A 9085-nucleotide genomic window follows, 5' to 3' on the forward strand; every position below is an offset into this window, starting at 1 on the left:
TAGAAAAGGAATACAAAAATACAATACTTTTAAAATGTCACCACAAAAAATTAAATACTGGGGAATAAACCTTACCAAGTAGGTGAAAGACTTATATCCTGAGAACTATAAAACACTAAACAAGGAAATTAAAGAGGATTCAAATAAATGGAAAGATATTCCATGCTCCTGGGTTGGAAAAATTCATATTGTAAAAATGGCCATACTAAACAAAGCAATCTACAGATACCATGCAATCCCTATCAAATTATCCATGGCATTTTTCACAGAACTAGAACAAACAATCAAAAACTTTATGTGGAATTACAAAAGACCCAGAATTGCCAAAACAATTCTGAGCAACAAAAACCAAGCAGGAAGCATAACTCTCCCAGACTTCTACAAAGCCAGAGTCATCAAGAAAATGTAGACCTGGTACCAAAACATACATACAGACCAATGTCACAGAATAAAGAACCCAGAAATAAACCCAGACACCTTGGTCAACTAATATTTGACAATGGAGGAAAGAATAGAAAATGGGAAAAAGAGAACCTTTCAGCAAGGGGTGCTGGGAAAACTGGAGAGTTACATTCTAATCAATGAAACTAGAACATACGATCAGACCATGCACCAAAATAAATTCAAAATGGCTGAAGGACTTAAATGTAAGACAAGACACCAACAAACGCCTAGAAGAGAACATAGGCAAAACATTCTCTGATATCAACCTTACAAATGTTTTCTCAGGTCCGTCTCACAAAGAAACAGAAATAAAAGCAAAAATAAACTAATGGGACCTAATCAAATTGACAATATATTGCACAGCAAAGAAAAACTGAAAAAAAAAAAAGAAACACAACTTACAGAATGGGAGAAAATAGTTTCAATTGATGCAACTGGCAAGGGTTAATCTCTAAAATATACAAACAACCTATATAACTCAACAGTAAGAAAGCAAACAACCCAATTGAAAAATGGGCAAAAGACCTGAATTGACATTTCTCCAAAGAAAATATATAGATGGACAACAAGCAGATGAAAAAATGCTCAACATCACTGATTATTAGAGAAATGGATATCAAATTTATGAGGTACCTCCTCACACACTTCCGAATGGCCATCATTATTAAACCAACAAATAACAAATGCTGGAGAGGGTGTGGAGAAAGGGGAACCCTCCTGCAATGATGGTAGCAATGTAAATTGCTACAACCACTCTGGAGAACAGTATGAAGGTACCATAGAAAACTAAATATAGAATTACCATAGGACCAAGCAATCGCATTCTTGTACATCTATCCGGATAATACTTTCCTTTTTTAAAAATTTATTTATTTATTTATTTATTTTATTTTATTTTATTTTCCCACTGTACAGCAAGGGCATCAAGTTATCCTTACATGTATACATTACATTTTCTCCCCACCTTTGTTCTGTTGCAACATGAGTATCTAGACATAGTTCTCAATGCTACTCACCAGGATCTTCTTACAAATCTATTCTAAGTTGTGTCTGATTGTCCCAAGCTCCCAAACCCTCCAACACCCTCCCTCTCCCATCAGGCAGCCACAAGTCTGTTTTGCAAGTCCATGATTTTTTTTTTCTGTGGAGATGTTCATTTGTGCTGGATATAAGATTCCAGTTATAAATGATATCATATGGTATTTGTCTTTGTCTTTCTAGCTCATTTCACTCAGGATGAGATTCTCTATTTCCATCCATGTTGCTGCAAATGGCATGATGTCATTCTTTATTATGGCTGAGTAGTATTCCGTTGTGTATATATATACCATCTCTTCCAAATCCAAACATCTGTTGAAGGACATTTGGGTTGATTCCATGTCCTGGCTATTGTAAAGAGTGCTGCAATGAACATGCAGGTGCAGGTGTCTCTTTTATGTAGAGTTTTATCCAGCTATATGCCCAAGAGTGGAATTGTGGGGTTATATGGAAGTTCTATGTATAGATTTCTAAGGTATCTCCAAACTGTTCTCCATAGTGGCTGTACCAGTTGACATTCCCACCAACAGTGCAGGAGGGTTCCCTTTACTCCACAGGCCCTCCAGCACTTGTTATTTGTGGACTTATGAATGATGGCCATTCTGACTGGTGTGAGGTGGTATTCCATGGTAGTTTTGATTTGCATTTCTCTTCTGATCAGCGATGTTTAGCATTTTTTCATGTGTTTGCCGGCCACCTGTGTATCTTCCTTGGAGCACAGTCTATTCAGGTCTTTTGCCCATTTTTCCATTGATTCTTTGGCTTTTTTGCTGTTGAGTTGAATAAGTTGCTTACATATTCTAGAGATGAAGCCCTTGTCGGTTGCATCGTTTGAAAATATATTCTCTCATTCTGAAAGCTGTCTTTTTGTTTTCTTTTGGGTTTCCTTTGGTGTGCAAAAGCTTTTCAGTTTGATGGGGTCCCATGGGTTTATTTTTGCTCTAATTTCTATTGCTTTGGGAGACTGACCTGAGAAAATATTCATGATGTTGATGTCAGAGAATGTTTTGCCTATGTTATCTTCTAGGAGTTTGATGGTGTCCTTTCTTATATTTAAGTCTCAGCCATTTTGAGTTTATTTTTGTGCATGGTGTGAGGGTGTGTTCTAGAGTCCTTGCTTTGCATTCAGCTGTCCAGGTTTCCCAGCAATGCTTGCTGAATAGACTTTCTTTTTCCCATTTTATATTATTGCCTCCCTTGTCAAAGATTAATTGACCATAGATGTCAGGGTTTATTTCTGGGTTCTCTCTTCTCTTCCATTGGTCTGTCTGTCTGTTTTGATACCAGTACCACACTGTTTTGATGACTGTGGCTTTGTAGTATTTCTTGAAGTCTGGGAGAGTTATGCCTCCTGCTTGGTTTTTGTTTCTCAGGATTGCTTTGGCGATTCTGGGTCTTTTGTGGTTCCATATAAATGTTTGGATTGTTTGTTCTAGTTCTGTGAAAAATGTCATGGGTAATTGGATAGGGATTGCATGGAATCTGTAGAATGCTTTGGGTAGTATGGCCATTTGTACAATGTTGATTTTTGCAATCCATGAACATGCAATATCTTTCCATTTCTTTACATCTTCTTTGATTTTTTTAGATTAAAGTTTTATAATTCTTGGCATATAGGTCCTTTCCCTCCTTGGTCAGGTGTATTCCAAGGTATTTGATTTTGTGAGGTGCAATTTTAAAAGGTATTATATTTTTGTATTCCTTTTCTAATATTTAATTGTTGGTATACAGAAATGCTACTGACTTCTGAATGTTAATCGTATAGCCTGCTACTTTGCTGAATTTATTAATCAGTTCAAGTACTTTTGGGGTTGAGTCCTTAGGGTTTTCTATGTATAGTATCATGTCATCTGCATACAGTGACAGTTTTATCTATTCTCTGCCTATATGGATGTCTTTTATTTCTTTTGTTTGTCTAAGTGCTGTGGCTAGGACTTTCAAAACTATGTTGAAGCACAGTGGTGTGTGTGGGCATCCCTGTCTTGTTCCAGATTTGAGTTTGAAGGCATTCAGATTTTCCCCATTGAGTATTATATTTGCTGTGGGTTCATCATAAATGGCTTTGATTATGTTCAGGAATGTTCCCTCTATACCCACTTTGGCGAGGGTCTTGATCATGAATGGATGTTGGACTTTGTCAAATGCTTTTTCTGTGTCTATTGAGATGATCATATGGATTTTGACTTTTCTTTTGTTAATGTGGTGTATGATGTTGATTGATTTGCATATGTTGGAACATCCTTGTGGACCTGGGATGTCCCCTACCTGGTCATGGTGTATGATCTTTTTGATATGTTGTTGGATTTGGTTGGCTACGATTTTGTTGTTAATTTTTGCATCTATATTCATCAATGATATTGGCTGATAGTTTAATTTTTTGGTGATATCTTTGTCTGGTTTTGGAAGTAGGGTGATGTTGGCATCATAGAATGTCTTTGGGAGTGCTCCCTCTTCCTCGACCCTTTTTAAGAGTTTAAGGAGGATGGGTATAAGTTCCTCTTTGTATGTTTGGTGGAATTCACCTGTGAAGCCATCTGGTACTGGGCTTTTATTTGTAGGAAGTGTTTTTATGTCTTCTTCAATTTCATTTCTACTGATCGGACTGTTCAGTTGGTCTATTTCCTCTTGATTCAGTTTTGGCAGGCTGTAACATTCTAGAAAACTGTCCACTTCTTCCAGATTTCAAACTTGTTGAGATATAGTTGTTCATAGTATTCTCTAATGATTTTTTATATTTCTTCAGTACCCATTGTGATTTCTCCTTTTGCATTCATAATTTTGTTTATTTGAGTTCTCTCTCTCCTCTTTTTAGTGAGTCTGGCTGAGGGATTGTCAGTTTTTGTTTTTTTTTAACCTTTTCAAAGAACCAGCTCTTGGTTTTATTAATTTTCTCCATTGTTTTTTGAATCTCTATGTTATTGATTGCTTCTTTGATCTTTATAATTTCCTTCCTTCTGCTGACTTCAAGTCTTTTTTGTTCTTTTTCTAATTTGTTTAGTTTGAGGGTTAAATTGTCAATTGGAGATCTTTCTTCTCTTTTGAGAAAGGCTTGTAGTGATATAAATTTCCCTCTGAGCAATGATTTTGCAGCATCCCATAGATTTTGAGAGGTTGTGTCTTCATAATACTTTCCTTTAAAGTGACACATGCACCTGTATGTTCATTGCAGCACTATTCACAGTAGCCAAGACATGGAAACAACCCAAATGTCCACTGACAAATGATTGGATTAGGAAGATGTTGTGTAGATACACAATGGATACTCCATAGCCATAAAAAGGACAAAATAATGCTATTTGCAGCAACATCGGTGGAGTAAGATACCCTCATACTGTGTGAAGTAAGTTAGAGAAAGACAAACACTATATGATATCACTTATATCTGAAATCTAATATATAGAACAAATGAGCCTTTCCACAGAAAAGAAAGTCATGGACATGGAGAATAGGTTTGTGATGCCAAGGGGGAGGGGAAGAGAGTGGGATGTACTGGGAACAGATGTAAACTATTTCCTTTGGAATGGATAGCAATGTGATCCTGCTATGTAGTACTGGTAAATATATCTAATCACTTATGATGGAGCATCATAATGTAAGAAAAGGATGTATGTGTGTGTGTGTGTGAGTTACTGGTTCACCTTTCTGTATTGTAGAAAATTGACAGAACACTCTAAACCAGCTATAATGGAAAAGTAAAAATCACTTAAAACAAAAAATAAAATAAAATAGAATTTTTTATTTCCTACTTGTTTCTGGATCATAAAACAGATTTTTACTACTAACTATGTATACAATAGCATAGCTAAATTCACTAAAAATCCAGTAGTTTGACTACACATTATTTTTTATTTTATAGGCACACAGTCATATCATTTTTAAATAAAGAAAGAAAAAGTTATTCTTTACCTCTTCTCTCTCCAAAAAAGGAATGCCATGGTTGCATGGAATATTCCCTATAAATCAGCTGAGAGGAGGTAAAAGCCTGAGTATGGTTTACAAATGAGTCAGCTCATTGTATAAGTACATGACAAATTGGATAATGACTGTAAGTAGTTCATCAATGCTTGCCTTGTAAGATAGTCCCTGGCTTTAAGGTCTCTTCAGGTATGGCCCTGGCTGAAGGAACCTCCTTCACCAAAAACCATGCTTCCTTCCATGGGACGTGTATATCCAATGACTAACATGGGAATATAAAAAACCATGTCTTTTGACGTTTTGGTTTCATGGCTCCCAGTAGAGTTAACTGAGACCTTCCATGGGACTTCATCACAACCCAGCTTCCCCTCTACCCAACTCTTCCTTCTTCTTCCCATAAATGTTGATCTCAAGAACACTCCCTAGAAAATATCCTGTGTGCTAATTTCCATCTCATGGTCAGATTCCTAGAGAACAAACTACTTAATCACCAAACACACACACATTCACACACACACACACACACACACACACACACACACACAATGCTCTATGACCCTTGATCGTCCATTGTTGAGGAAACTAAAACATGTCATGGAGATTTTATGATAAGTTTAAAAAGCTCCAAAAATAGTCTCAATCTTCATGAGGAGGCCTCAGGAGTCCCCTGGCACCTTGAGGGCAGCTGCACTCAATTTTGCTGCCCATTGTGATTTCTGTACCTGGAAAGACCACAGAGAAAACTCTCTTAAGGGGGGCAGATTGGAATAAGCACGCCATATATCTCTCATCATCAGGAACCCAGAGGAGGCTCAGAGAGCTGAGCTCAGGCCCATGAGAAGATAACAGGTTTCCCCAACCAGTAGACTTCTTGCCACAGTGAGTCTGGGCATCTCTTCCTTCTCAATGGGAAGAAGATTAAATCAGAAATATGCTGAGAGGCAGAGGTTGAGAAAGGCGGATGTGAGGCAGTGTGGAGAAAGTTCTTCACCCCTTTAGAGTCTATAGCAAGCTGTGCTGTCCTCCTTCCTCTCAATTATCATCATCACCACTGGCCAGAAGGTCAAAAGGATCATCTTTTATATGTGAACTTAACCAGTTTGGTACAGGATGGAGAACAGACTTTTTTTTTTGACTGGGAAAGGTGAGAAGGTATCTGGATATGGAAAGTGAACATCAGCAATCCAGCTACATACCACCTCAGTCAGGTACTTATTTCACCCTCAAAATATGGTTTTTGAATTTGATTTAGTTCAAAAAATTGCATGGACACTGCATATCAGAGTTCAGCCTAACATTTAAGTCTCACTTGACCCCTAGCTTGGTAATCTCCATATACTATGAGTGTGGCCCTAAAAAGACCAAAAAATTAAAAAATAAATTAAAAATAAAACACTGTGTGAGCATGAGGATGTTTATGGTTGCAAAGTCTTAGCAGTAACATGATTTTAAGGAATTAGAGGTAAAATGAGTAAAAAGAAACTTTAAAGATAAAGATTTGGCATTGCTGTGGCTGTGGTGTAGGCCAGCAGATACAGCTCTGATTTGACCCCTAGTGTGGGAACCTCCATATGCCATGGGTGCAGCCCTAGAAAAGACAAAAAAGACAAGAAAAAATACAAATAAAGCTTTGTATGGACTGATAGTATAATTGATGTTTGCTGAGGAATATGAGCTTTCAAATAAATGCCTCTAAAAATAAAACAAGCCCAGGAAAACTTTGTTAACCTAGGTTCCTTATTCCTTTGACATCGTTTTTAGTTGTGCTATTTTATTTCTGTATTAAAATATGGTATATTTACAATTTTGTGCCAATTTCCCCTGCTGATTATTTTATCAAACCTTTTTTTGCCAAGAAATTTCAGAGGTAAGATAGATAGATAGATAGATATACAGATAGATAGATAGATAGATTGATTGATTGATTCACTTCCCCATTAGAACACAGTATTCACAAATTGGCCTTTGTATGTCATATTCAATTGTATCCCCACTCCCAGAAGAATATTTTTCACATAGTGGGTGCTCAATAAAAAATCATTTCTAAGATTTAATACTAAATGGAATCAGAAAGTTTCACTTCTGATCCTAAACAAAAATTCTTCCTCCTAAATTCATACTATCCATACAAGAAGCTTGGGAAATCTTTGAGGTGGGGAAGGAAGAGCAGCCTCAAGGACCACGAAGCTCATAGTTGCCTTTGTGTTAGCAAATGATGATCCTATGGGTGGAAAGTAAATCTTGTTGGCTTGTATGTGGTTGCAGGTATGAAAGAAAGATGTGTGACAAATCATAGGACCTTGACTATTTTTCCTGGCTCCGTGACCATGAAAAGAGTCAACCAAACCAGCAGTCTCTCTGAGTTCATCCTCCTGGGACTCTCCTCTCAGACTGAGGACAAGAAGCCACTCTTTATCCTCTTCCTCAGCATGCACTTGGTCACCATCACAGGGAACCTGCTCATCATCCTGGCCATCCGCTCAGACCCCCAGCTCCAGACCCCCCATGTATTTCTTCCTGACTTTCCTGTCTTTCACTGACATTTGCTTCTCAACAACCATTGTCACCAGGATGCTGGTGAAAATCCTCTTGGAGCAGAAGACCATCTCCTATCCTGGGTGTCTGACTCAGATGTATTTTGTGTATGCTTTGGGCAACACTGACAGATGCCTTTTGGCAGTCATGGCCTTTGACCATTATGTGGCCATATGTGACCCCTTGCATTATGTCACCACCATGAGCTGCCATGTCTGCGTCCTCTTGGTGGCCTCCTCTTACTCATTTTCTAAACTCCACTCACTGCTACACACACTTCTGCTGAATCGTCTCACATTCTGTGACTCCAATGTCATCCACCACTTCCTCTGTGACATCAACCCTCTGCTGAAACTGTCCTGCTCCTCCATACACATTTGTCAATGATGTCACAATAAAGACAGAAGGACTGGTTGTTTTGGTGACCCTCTTCCTAGGCATTGCTTTCTCTTATATATGAATCCTTATCACCGTTCTCAGGATTCCCTCAGCTGCTGGCAAATGCAAAGCCTTCTCCACCCATGGTTCCCATTTTACCATGGTGGTCCTATTTTATGGAAGCATCTTTTACATCTATTTAAAGCCCTTGTCCAGCTACACTGTTGATGATCACATGGCAACAACTGTCTACACAGTTCTGTCCTCCATGCTAAACCCTTTCATCTACAGTCTGAGAAACAAAGACATGAAGAGGGTCCTGGGGAAGCTGATGAGCAGGAGGAAATCCTAGTCAGAATCTCTGCAGGCATGTTCCTAAGCATTTCAACTCTTCAAGACTCTGTTTCTACTAGATCCTGATACACACAATAAACTCTTGCAAATCAGCAGGTATATGATATACATGTGTAGTGAATCTTGAGTTGTATCCACATCTTTACACATGCAACTATTGGCCACTGAGACTTTTTTTCTTTTTGGAGCTGCATCCACGACATATGGGGATTCCCTGGTTATGGGTCAAATCAGAGCTGTACCTGCCAGCCTATACCTCAGGCACGTCAATGCTGGATCTGAGCTTCCTCTGCGACCTACACCACATCTCACTGGCAATGCCAGATCCTTAATCCACTAAGTGAGGTGGGCATAGAACCCGCATCTTCATGGATACTAGTCGGGTTCATTAACCACAGAGCCAAGACCAGAACTCTGACCA

The 9085-nt window shown here is 38.4% G+C and overlaps 1 pseudogene; it reads left to right on the forward strand.

Moving 5' to 3' along the window:
• The first annotated feature begins 7724 nt into the window (after positions 1-7724).
• Positions 7725-8662, forward strand: LOC125121369 (olfactory receptor 1L8-like; annotated as a pseudogene).
• Positions 8663-9085: the final 423 nt, after the last annotated feature.

Source organism: Phacochoerus africanus, chromosome 2 (assembly GCF_016906955.1).
Source record: "Phacochoerus africanus isolate WHEZ1 chromosome 2, ROS_Pafr_v1, whole genome shotgun sequence".
NCBI classification, from domain to species: Eukaryota; Metazoa; Chordata; class Mammalia; order Artiodactyla; family Suidae; genus Phacochoerus; species Phacochoerus africanus.